This window comes from Hylobates moloch, unplaced genomic scaffold (genome assembly GCF_009828535.3).
Source record: "Hylobates moloch isolate HMO894 unplaced genomic scaffold, HMol_V3 SCAFFOLD_5, whole genome shotgun sequence".
Lineage (NCBI taxonomy): Eukaryota > Metazoa > Chordata > Mammalia > Primates > Hylobatidae > Hylobates > Hylobates moloch.
In genome coordinates this window covers 96,957,547-96,966,440 of record NW_026652280.1, presented here as the reverse complement: position 1 = coordinate 96,966,440, position 8,894 = coordinate 96,957,547, and the positions used below count along the sequence as shown (strand labels likewise).

The window sequence follows — 8,894 nt, the reverse complement described above, 5'->3', positions numbered from 1 at the left end:
TGAAAGAATAAATAAAATTGATAGACCAATAGCTAGATTAACCAGGAAAAAAGAGAGAAGATTAAAATAAATACAATAAAAATGGTAATGGTGACATTACATCTGATATTACAGAAATACAAAAGATCATCAGAGACTACTATGACTATCTCTTTGTGCACAAACTAGAATTCCTGAAAACATACAAATTCCCAAGATTGAACCAAGAAGAAACAGAAATCCTGAACAGACTAATAATGAGCAATGAAATAGATCAGTAATAAAAAAAATCTTCCAACAGAAAAAAAGCCCAGGACCTGATGGATTAACAGTCAAATTGTACAATATGTACAAAAAAGAGCTGGTACCAATATTACTGAAACTATTCCAAAAAATCAAGGAGAAGGGATTCTTTGCAAATTCATTGTATGAAAGCAATATTACCTTGATGCCAAAATCAGTCAAGGACAGAAAAACACAAAAGATAACTACAAGTAAATATCCCTGATGAATATAGATGCAAAAATTCTTAACAAAATACTAGCAAACAAAATCCAACATCACAAGGAATGATAATTCATCACAATGAATTGAGTTTTATTCCAGGAATGCAAGGATGGTTGAATGTATGCAAATCAATAAATGTAATTCACCACTTAAGCAGACTTAAAAACAAGAAAAAAACATGATCATCTTAATAAATCCAGATAAAGCATTTGATAAAATCTGACATTCCTTTATGATAAAAACTCTCAACAAACTAGGCATCTATGTAACATGTTTCAAAATAGTAAGAGCCATATATGACAAACCCACTGCTGAAGTCATACTGAATAGGAAAAAATTAAAGCTAGTGAAGTTGAAATATTGTAAGCTAGAAAACCCTAAAGACACCTAGATTTGATAAATGACTTCAGTAAAGTTTCAGGATACAAAATCAATGTACAAAAATCAGTGGCATTTCTGATTTTTGCATGCAAGCTGATAAGCAAATCAACTCGAATTCATTTATAAAAGCTACAAAAATAAAATAGCTGGTAATACACTTAAAAAAGGAGGTAAAAATATCTACAAGAAGTATGAAACACTGATAAAAGTAATTATAGATGATACAAACTAATTAAAAAAATCCCAAGGTTATGGATTAAAATGATCAATATTGTTAAAATGATCATCATGCTAAAAGCAATCTATAGATTCAATGCAATTCCTATTAAATTACCAAGGTCTTCTTTCCAAGAATTAGAAAAACATTCTGAAGTCCATGTGAAACCATAAAGAGTCTGAACAACCAAAGCAATCCTACAAAAAGAACAAATAATGTAATGCTTCTGTATTTGTTTGATTTTTAGAAATTTTTTTAAAAAGAACAAATCTAGAGGCATCACATTATCTGACTTCAAATTACCCTACTAGGCCATAGTAAATAAAATGACATGATACTGGTACAAAAATAGACACATTAAGCAATGGAACAGAATACAGAACCCAGAAATAAAGCCAAATACATACAACCAACTGATGTCCAACAAAGTCAACAAACATAAACAATGGGGAAAGTACATTCTATTCAATAAATGGTGCTGGGAAAATTAGCCAGTCATATGCAGAATAATGAAAGTAGATTCCTAGCTTTCACCATATAAAAAAATTAACTGAAGATAAAGACTTAAATGTAAAACCTGAAACTGTAAAAATCCTAGAAGAAAACCCAGAAAAATTCTTCTAGACATTGACCTAGCCAAATAATTTATGACTATGCTGTACTGGGTGGCTCATGCCTATAATCTGGGCACTTTGAGAGGTGGAAGCAGGCAGATTGCTTGAGTCCAGGAGTTCAAGACCAGCCCAGGCAACATGGTGAAATCTCTTCTCTACCTAAAAACAAACAAACAACAAAAGCAAAAACAGAGAAAAACCCTCAAACCAAAAATTTTTGATTAAGATCCCAAAAGCAAACATGACAAAACCAAAAATAGACATATAGGACTTAATTTAACTAAAAAGCTTCTGCACAGCAAAATAAATAATCAACAGAGTAAACAAAAAACCTACAGAATGAAAGAAAATATTTTTAAGAGACTAATATGCAGAATCTACAAGAAACTCAAACAATTCAACAAGGAAACAAAAAACAACCCCAATAAAAACTGGGCAAAAGACATGAACTGACATCTCCCGAAAGAAGACATGCAAACGTATGACAAACATAAAAAAAAAATCAACAGTACTAATCATCAGAGGAATACAAATTAAAACCTCAATGAGATATCATCTTGCATCAGTCAAAATGATTATTATTAAAAAGTCAGAAACAACAAATATTGGCATGAATGTGAAAAGGAAATGCTTATACACTACTGGTGGCAATGTAAATAGTTCAACCTGTGTGGTAAAGAGTATGGAGATTTCTCAAAGAACTAAAAATAGAACCATCATTTAACCCAGCAATCCCACTTCCAGGAATTTACCTAAGGTGGTGGGGGGGTGGGGAAAAAAAGCTATTTTATAAAAAAGAAAATACACCTCCATTTGAATGTTTATCACAACACTATTCACAATAGGAAAGTCATGGAATTAACCAAAGTGTCCATCAATGGTGGATTGAATTAAGAAAATGTGAGCGCCCTGGTGGAGTGGACCTGTGGTGGGTGAGGGGCCTGGCCAGAGTCTTGGTGGTGGAGCTGCGGGTCCTTCATGATGAGAGATTTGGAGACACTTCTCTCTCCTCTGTGTAGTTTATAGTTTGGTGGTGAAGAGATGGCTGGCGGTGTCAAAACCTTTCTTCAGGACTTTGCCAGAGGAATCAAAGACTCCATTTGGGTATTTGTACCATCTCAAAGCTAGATGCTCAAATCCAGCAAAAGAGAGAGGAGCAGGCTTGAAGAAGGGCAACTAGTGTCCTGGCCCAGGAAAGAGCCCAGCATGTAGAGTGGAAGAAAGAGAGTGAGCCATGTATTGTTAGTAGAATTTTCCAGTGTTGTGCTTGGAATGGTGGAGTGTTCTTGTTCAGGTTCCTCTTGTTTTAACGAGTATTTATTCCTGTGCTTCAGTCAGTAACAGTCCAAATTATTGGTGATCCATCACTACATGGAGATGTTTGGTAGTGGCTGGAATTCTTCCTCAGGTCAATTTTCAATGCTCTTTGGGTGCTCCCCATGTTTGTGCTTAGCAAAGTGGTGAATGTCACTTGATTCCAGGATATAGCTGATCTGACAATTGAGGTATCAGGGAGGAAGCCTCACCCATTCCCTAGTGTCAGCAAAATAATTGCTGACATGCTCTTCAACCCTTTGCTGCAGGCTCTTTTCCTCATTCAGGGAATGTTAGTGATTCTCTTTCTCATCCATCTTGTCAGTCATCTGGTTAGTCTCTTCCATATGTCCCTTCTCTACTCACTGCACTGCTTTGAATATCGTTGGTTCAATAAAGGAATTGAAATACACCAGCAGTTGTCTAACATAGAGAGCAATTGGCCTTACTACTCTGGGTTTGGTTTTCCCTTGGCTTTTCTCATAGCAATGCAGTCCTCATATATTATCAGTGGCTGCCTTTTCTCTATCCTCTTTCCTTTATTCATTATCAGCACCAATGAAGCAAAGACCCCTGGAAAAGTGTATTCCTTCCAGTTGTCCTCTTCTCCTTGGTGGTCTTCTTAAGTAACAGACTTTTCCACAAGACAGTCTACCTGCAGTCTGCCCTGAGCAGCTCCACTTCTGCAGAGAAGTTCCCTTTGCCTCATCCGTCTCTTGCCAAACTGAAGGCTGCTGCAAGCCACTGAGTTGCCTGCAATCCAAAGGGGATGGGCGGGATTGGAAAGAGGCTGTGGCAGCTCTTTTTCCTGTTGACCTGTCCCTGCCAAGGAAGACAGGGCCCACTCTGCCAAGGGCCCTCTGCATATTCCCTTCTCTCTGAGGAATTGGAATTTTTGTCTCTGGTGCACGTGAGACATAATGTTCCCTTACACCAGTGTGTGGATTTTTAACATCACCATGAGTCTAAAAGGACCACAGGCTTTACTGCAACTATTTTCTAGCATTTGCCAGCCCCTGTGCCTGGACTGATTTGAATACTTTGTTTTTCTCTTTGTGCCATCTACCCTCCCACCTTTCCATCCTGCCTTCTAGCACCCTTAGATAAACGGATTTTGTAATTCCAACTGTTGTATTTTGTGGATTTGTTATTTTTGTTGTTTTTCTGCCAAGCACATACATTGGGTATGGGAGGTAAAGGAGTGTCCCAGTTGCTTCTGGTCACTCCCTTTATAGCCATTACTGTCTTGTTTCTTGTAACCCAGGTTAGGTTTTGGTCTGTCCTGCTCCACTGCAAAAAAAAAAAAAAAAAAAAAGCCCAAAGAGATAAGATAGGAGGAAAGATCTCACAGCCAGATCTGCTGGGTTTTGAGGAGTGATATTTTTTCTTCCCCTTGAAGGGGGAAAAGCTATTTTCTCTGGTACATTGAAAGTCCTCCAACCATGGAGAGGTACCAGTTCTGGACAAGTGCCACTGTAACAACACTAAACCTGAACTTTTCAACTCCATTGTGGGTGGGAAGCGGTGAGCAGAAATGTGCTGTTGGCCACTGCCAGGTCTGTTTCATATTTCAAAGGAATATTGGATGCTGAAAATAGGAACTGAAGGGGTAAATGTATTAAACATGTGATTGATTAATGTTTTCCTGCCATTTTAAGAGACTAAATGTGGAGGGCAGATGTCAAAATACTTGTACAATTTTACAATGTCACAATTAAACATGAGCTGGTTTTCCACACACACACACACACAAAATGTATATATACACTGTGGAATACTATGCAGCCATAACAAGAATAAAATTGTGTCCTATTTAGTAGCATGGAGGGAGCTGGAGGTCACTATCCTAAGTAAAATAATTCAGAAACAGAAAACCAAATCTCACATATTTTCACTTATAAGTGAGAGCTAAACATTGGGTACACGTGGACATAAAGATGAAAATGATAGATATCAGAGACTCCAAAAAAAGGGTGGGTGGAAAGGACATGAAGTTTGAAAAATTATCTATTGGGTACAATGTTCACTATTTGGGTGATGGTTACACTGGAAGTCCAAATCCCATCAGTACACGATCTATCCATGCAACAATTCTGCATATGTGCACCTTGAAACTGCAATAAAATAAAATAAATACAAGAATGAAAGGTCATAAATTTACAACAGTACAAAACTCAATTTTATTTGTTTAGAATAGCACCAAAAAGTAAAAATCAAAATTAGAAAAGCTCTGTAAAATGCTCTTAAAATCATGAAATAGTTAAGTGAACTGAAAACCAAAAGTTGTTGAGAAAAATTAAAGGAGACCTGAATAAATGTAGGGGTATACCATTTTCATGGATTGAAAAACCCAAAATAGTCAGGATGGCAATTACCCCCCAGTTTGATCTACAGTTAAACACAATCACAGTATAAATCCTGGTGTGATTTTCTCTAGAAATTGTCACAATGATTATAAAATGTATATGAAAATGCAAGGCACTTCAAATAATCAAAGCAATTTAGAAACATAGAAGAACATTTAAAATATATTAGCACAGGATTTCAAGACATACTATAGAATGACATTGACTAAGTGATATTATCATAAAAATAGACATACGAATCAATGGAACAGAATGTATATTATAGAAATAGTCTTATGCATATATGCTTAATTGATTTTCAATAAAGTTTTCAAGGTAGTTTGATAAGGAGAGAATAGTTTTTCAACATACTGTTCTGGAAGTATTGGATACCCATACAAAACAAAAAAAAAAAACTCGATCCTTACATCACTACATACATAATTACACCTCATGTAGACATTGCAACTTAAAAATGTCAAAACTGTACACATTTTAAAGAAAGCACAGAGGAAAATTTCTTCAACTTGGAGTAGACAAAGACTTATTAGACAGGAGAGAGAAAACATGAATCATAAAAAGAAAAAAATGATAAATTGAACTATGTCAAAATTAAAAACCTCTGCTTTTAAAAAGTTAGGCAATTTGATGGGTGTAGAACTGTGACAATACTAAAAATCACCGAACTATATAGTTAAAAAGTATAGATTTTATGATATAAAATTATAGCTCAAAAATTTATATAAAAAGGAATGATTAATGAAATGGAAAGGTAATTCACATGCTAGGCTAACATATTTACAAAATAGAAAGCTAATAAAGGGCTTGTATCCAGAATAAATACATATCTCATATAAAAAAGAAGACATAATTAAAAGATGGTCAAAGATTTGAACACACACTTCACAAAACAAGATATACGAATAGCCACAGAGCACATAGAAATGCTCAATATAATTATTCTATACCTAATGCTAAATGACGAGTTAATGGGTGCAGCACACCAACATGGCACATGGATACATATGTAACAAACCTGCACATTGTGCACATGTACCCTAAAACTTAAAGTATAATAATAAAAAAAGAATGTCTAATAAAAGTAAAAGGAAAGATAACTATACATGTAATAAATTAAAAAACTGACAATGCCTAGAGATGGATAAGATAAGAAACCATTGGAACTTTTAAAACATTGTTGGTAGGGTTGAATCATGATACAACTTCTTTGAAAAACAGCTTGGAGGTTTATAAATAGCTAAATTTATATCTATGATGTGGCAGAGTCACTCTACTCCTAGGTATGTACCAAAGATAAATGAACGTATATCTATGCAATGACTGGGAAACTTATGTTCATAACAGTTTTATTCCTATTAGCCTCTAACTAGAAAGAATCGAAGTATCTTTCAACAGTTCGACTTATCCTTCACTGAATAAATTGCAGTGTATTCATAAAATGGAATACTATTAAGCAATAAAAAGAATGAACTGACAAATGACAAAACACGAGTGAATCTCAGAAATATGCTAAGTGAAAGAAAGTAGACACAAAAGTTATCATACTGTATGATTCAATTTACATGAAATTCTGGAAAAGACCAAACCATATTAACAGAAAACAGATTACTGTTTTTCTAGGACCAAGACTGAGTAGAATTGACAACAAGTGGCGAGGGGGAGAGTTCTGACATTGTAGAAATGCTCTGTAATTTGATTGGAGTGTTTCTGGGACCAAGGCTGGGTAGAACTGACCACAGGGCTGGAGGGAGAGATTTCTGGCATTGTAGAAATGCTTCATAATTTGATTGGAGTGTTGTTGCTTAGTAGTGCTGATATGTACCAAACTGTACGTTTAAGTTGGGAACATTTTATATGATGTAAGTTAATCCTCTATAAGGTTAATTGTTAATATTAAAAGTTTTCTAATAAAAATAAAGGACAAGGTCGAATACTTTTAATTCAAAGGTCAAACACAATTATTGAACCAAGTAGTCTCTCAAATCTATAAAGAAAAAATATAATAGGAAAATAAAATAAATAGATAATTTTCAAAAGTTGGATAACAGTGTCTGATAAATTTTTAAAAGTGCTTTCTTCTACTATTAATCAAAGAAATGTAAATGGAAGCACGGTATCATTTTTATATTTCATCTTGGCTAGAATGTAAAAGATTAAAAGTAACATAATATACATTATGGAGAAATTGGCATGTTCACGTATTGTTAATGAAAGTATAAGTTTTATAAACTTTGTGGAGATTATGTGCCAACAAAATGCATATTAAAATTTGAAATAAGAATAGATTTTCATTCAGCAATTTCATTTTGTGGGTAATGTGCAATTTTTCAAAAAACTATTTCATTTACTCAAACTCTGAGAAATTTATAAAAATTAATAAAATGGCATTTATAAAGTTATTCCAAATACATTCAAGGAAAATCAAAACTCTAGCATCTATTGCAAAGATTGAGGTAGCTTTACATATTGTTACTTTTTGAGAGTCTAGGAATATAAAATAATAGGTTTGATAGAGAAAATAGAGGCTTATGTATGTATTGGAAGATTAGGAGAATAAATGTCAGGAAAGCTGCTCTTGATTTTCCGAATTGCAAGGATCACAGATGATCTTGGCTGCTTCAGTACTGATGGATGAGTCTCAGGAAATCGGAACATGAAGGGCTAAAGTCCCCATCTATCATCTGATAAGTGCTGGCGCATCACGCTGCCCCAAACAACTGGCTTCCCTCTTCTGCATCCACATATTTCATGAATGCTCCTTTTTCGTAAAACCCTTTTGGCAAGGTGATGTGGTAAACAGACATCAGGATTTCCAGAATTTTTATTCCTACATTGTGGTACAGAGAACTTAGAAGTGTAAGTATGACACTAAATATCAGTAAAATATAGTCAGCACAGGTTTCCCTTTTAGATATTCACCATTCATACACATCCTTCTGTTGATGTTTAAATTTCCAAACGGTAATAATGAATATAATGCAAATACATCTCACATAAAGAGGTACCCACATTTATCTCTAAAAATGAAACAATAAATTATTATTTGATAGCCTTTTCTTTGTAGATGGAATTATAGTGTTTTGTACCATTAACACACCTTATATATACTGGTAGATTAAGACAAGGTGTGGGAAAATGGTCAACATGCACATATATACATAATAAAGCAAGCAGTAAAATAAAACAGCTACTGCAATCTTTGTTTCTGTAAGTAAACATGACTATCACTGATGCTTATGATTTTTAAAAATTTCACCTGTTTGTATTCTTTTGAACTCACCTAATACCCCAACATTTCTGAAGGGCTTGAACTATTAGTGACTGCCTAAATTAGGTTGTTTTAGTCTTCTATTAAATATTGCCTTTATGTATGAAGTAACAAAAAATGCCCTAGAACATCTAGATTCTAGACGTACTATTTTCTGCCTTGGTAGTTTAGCGGCAACACCCTATTTTTCATTAAAAAACAGGATTCATTTCTGTCTGTAGATTATTGGTGCAAAAGGACAAAGTAGA

General features: G+C 34.5%; 1 pseudogene; it reads left to right on the top strand.

Moving 5' to 3' along the window:
- The first annotated feature begins 2,724 nt into the window (after window positions 1–2,724).
- Window positions 2,725–3,760, top strand: LOC116468291 (etoposide-induced protein 2.4 homolog; annotated as a pseudogene).
- Window positions 3,761–8,894: the final 5,134 nt, after the last annotated feature.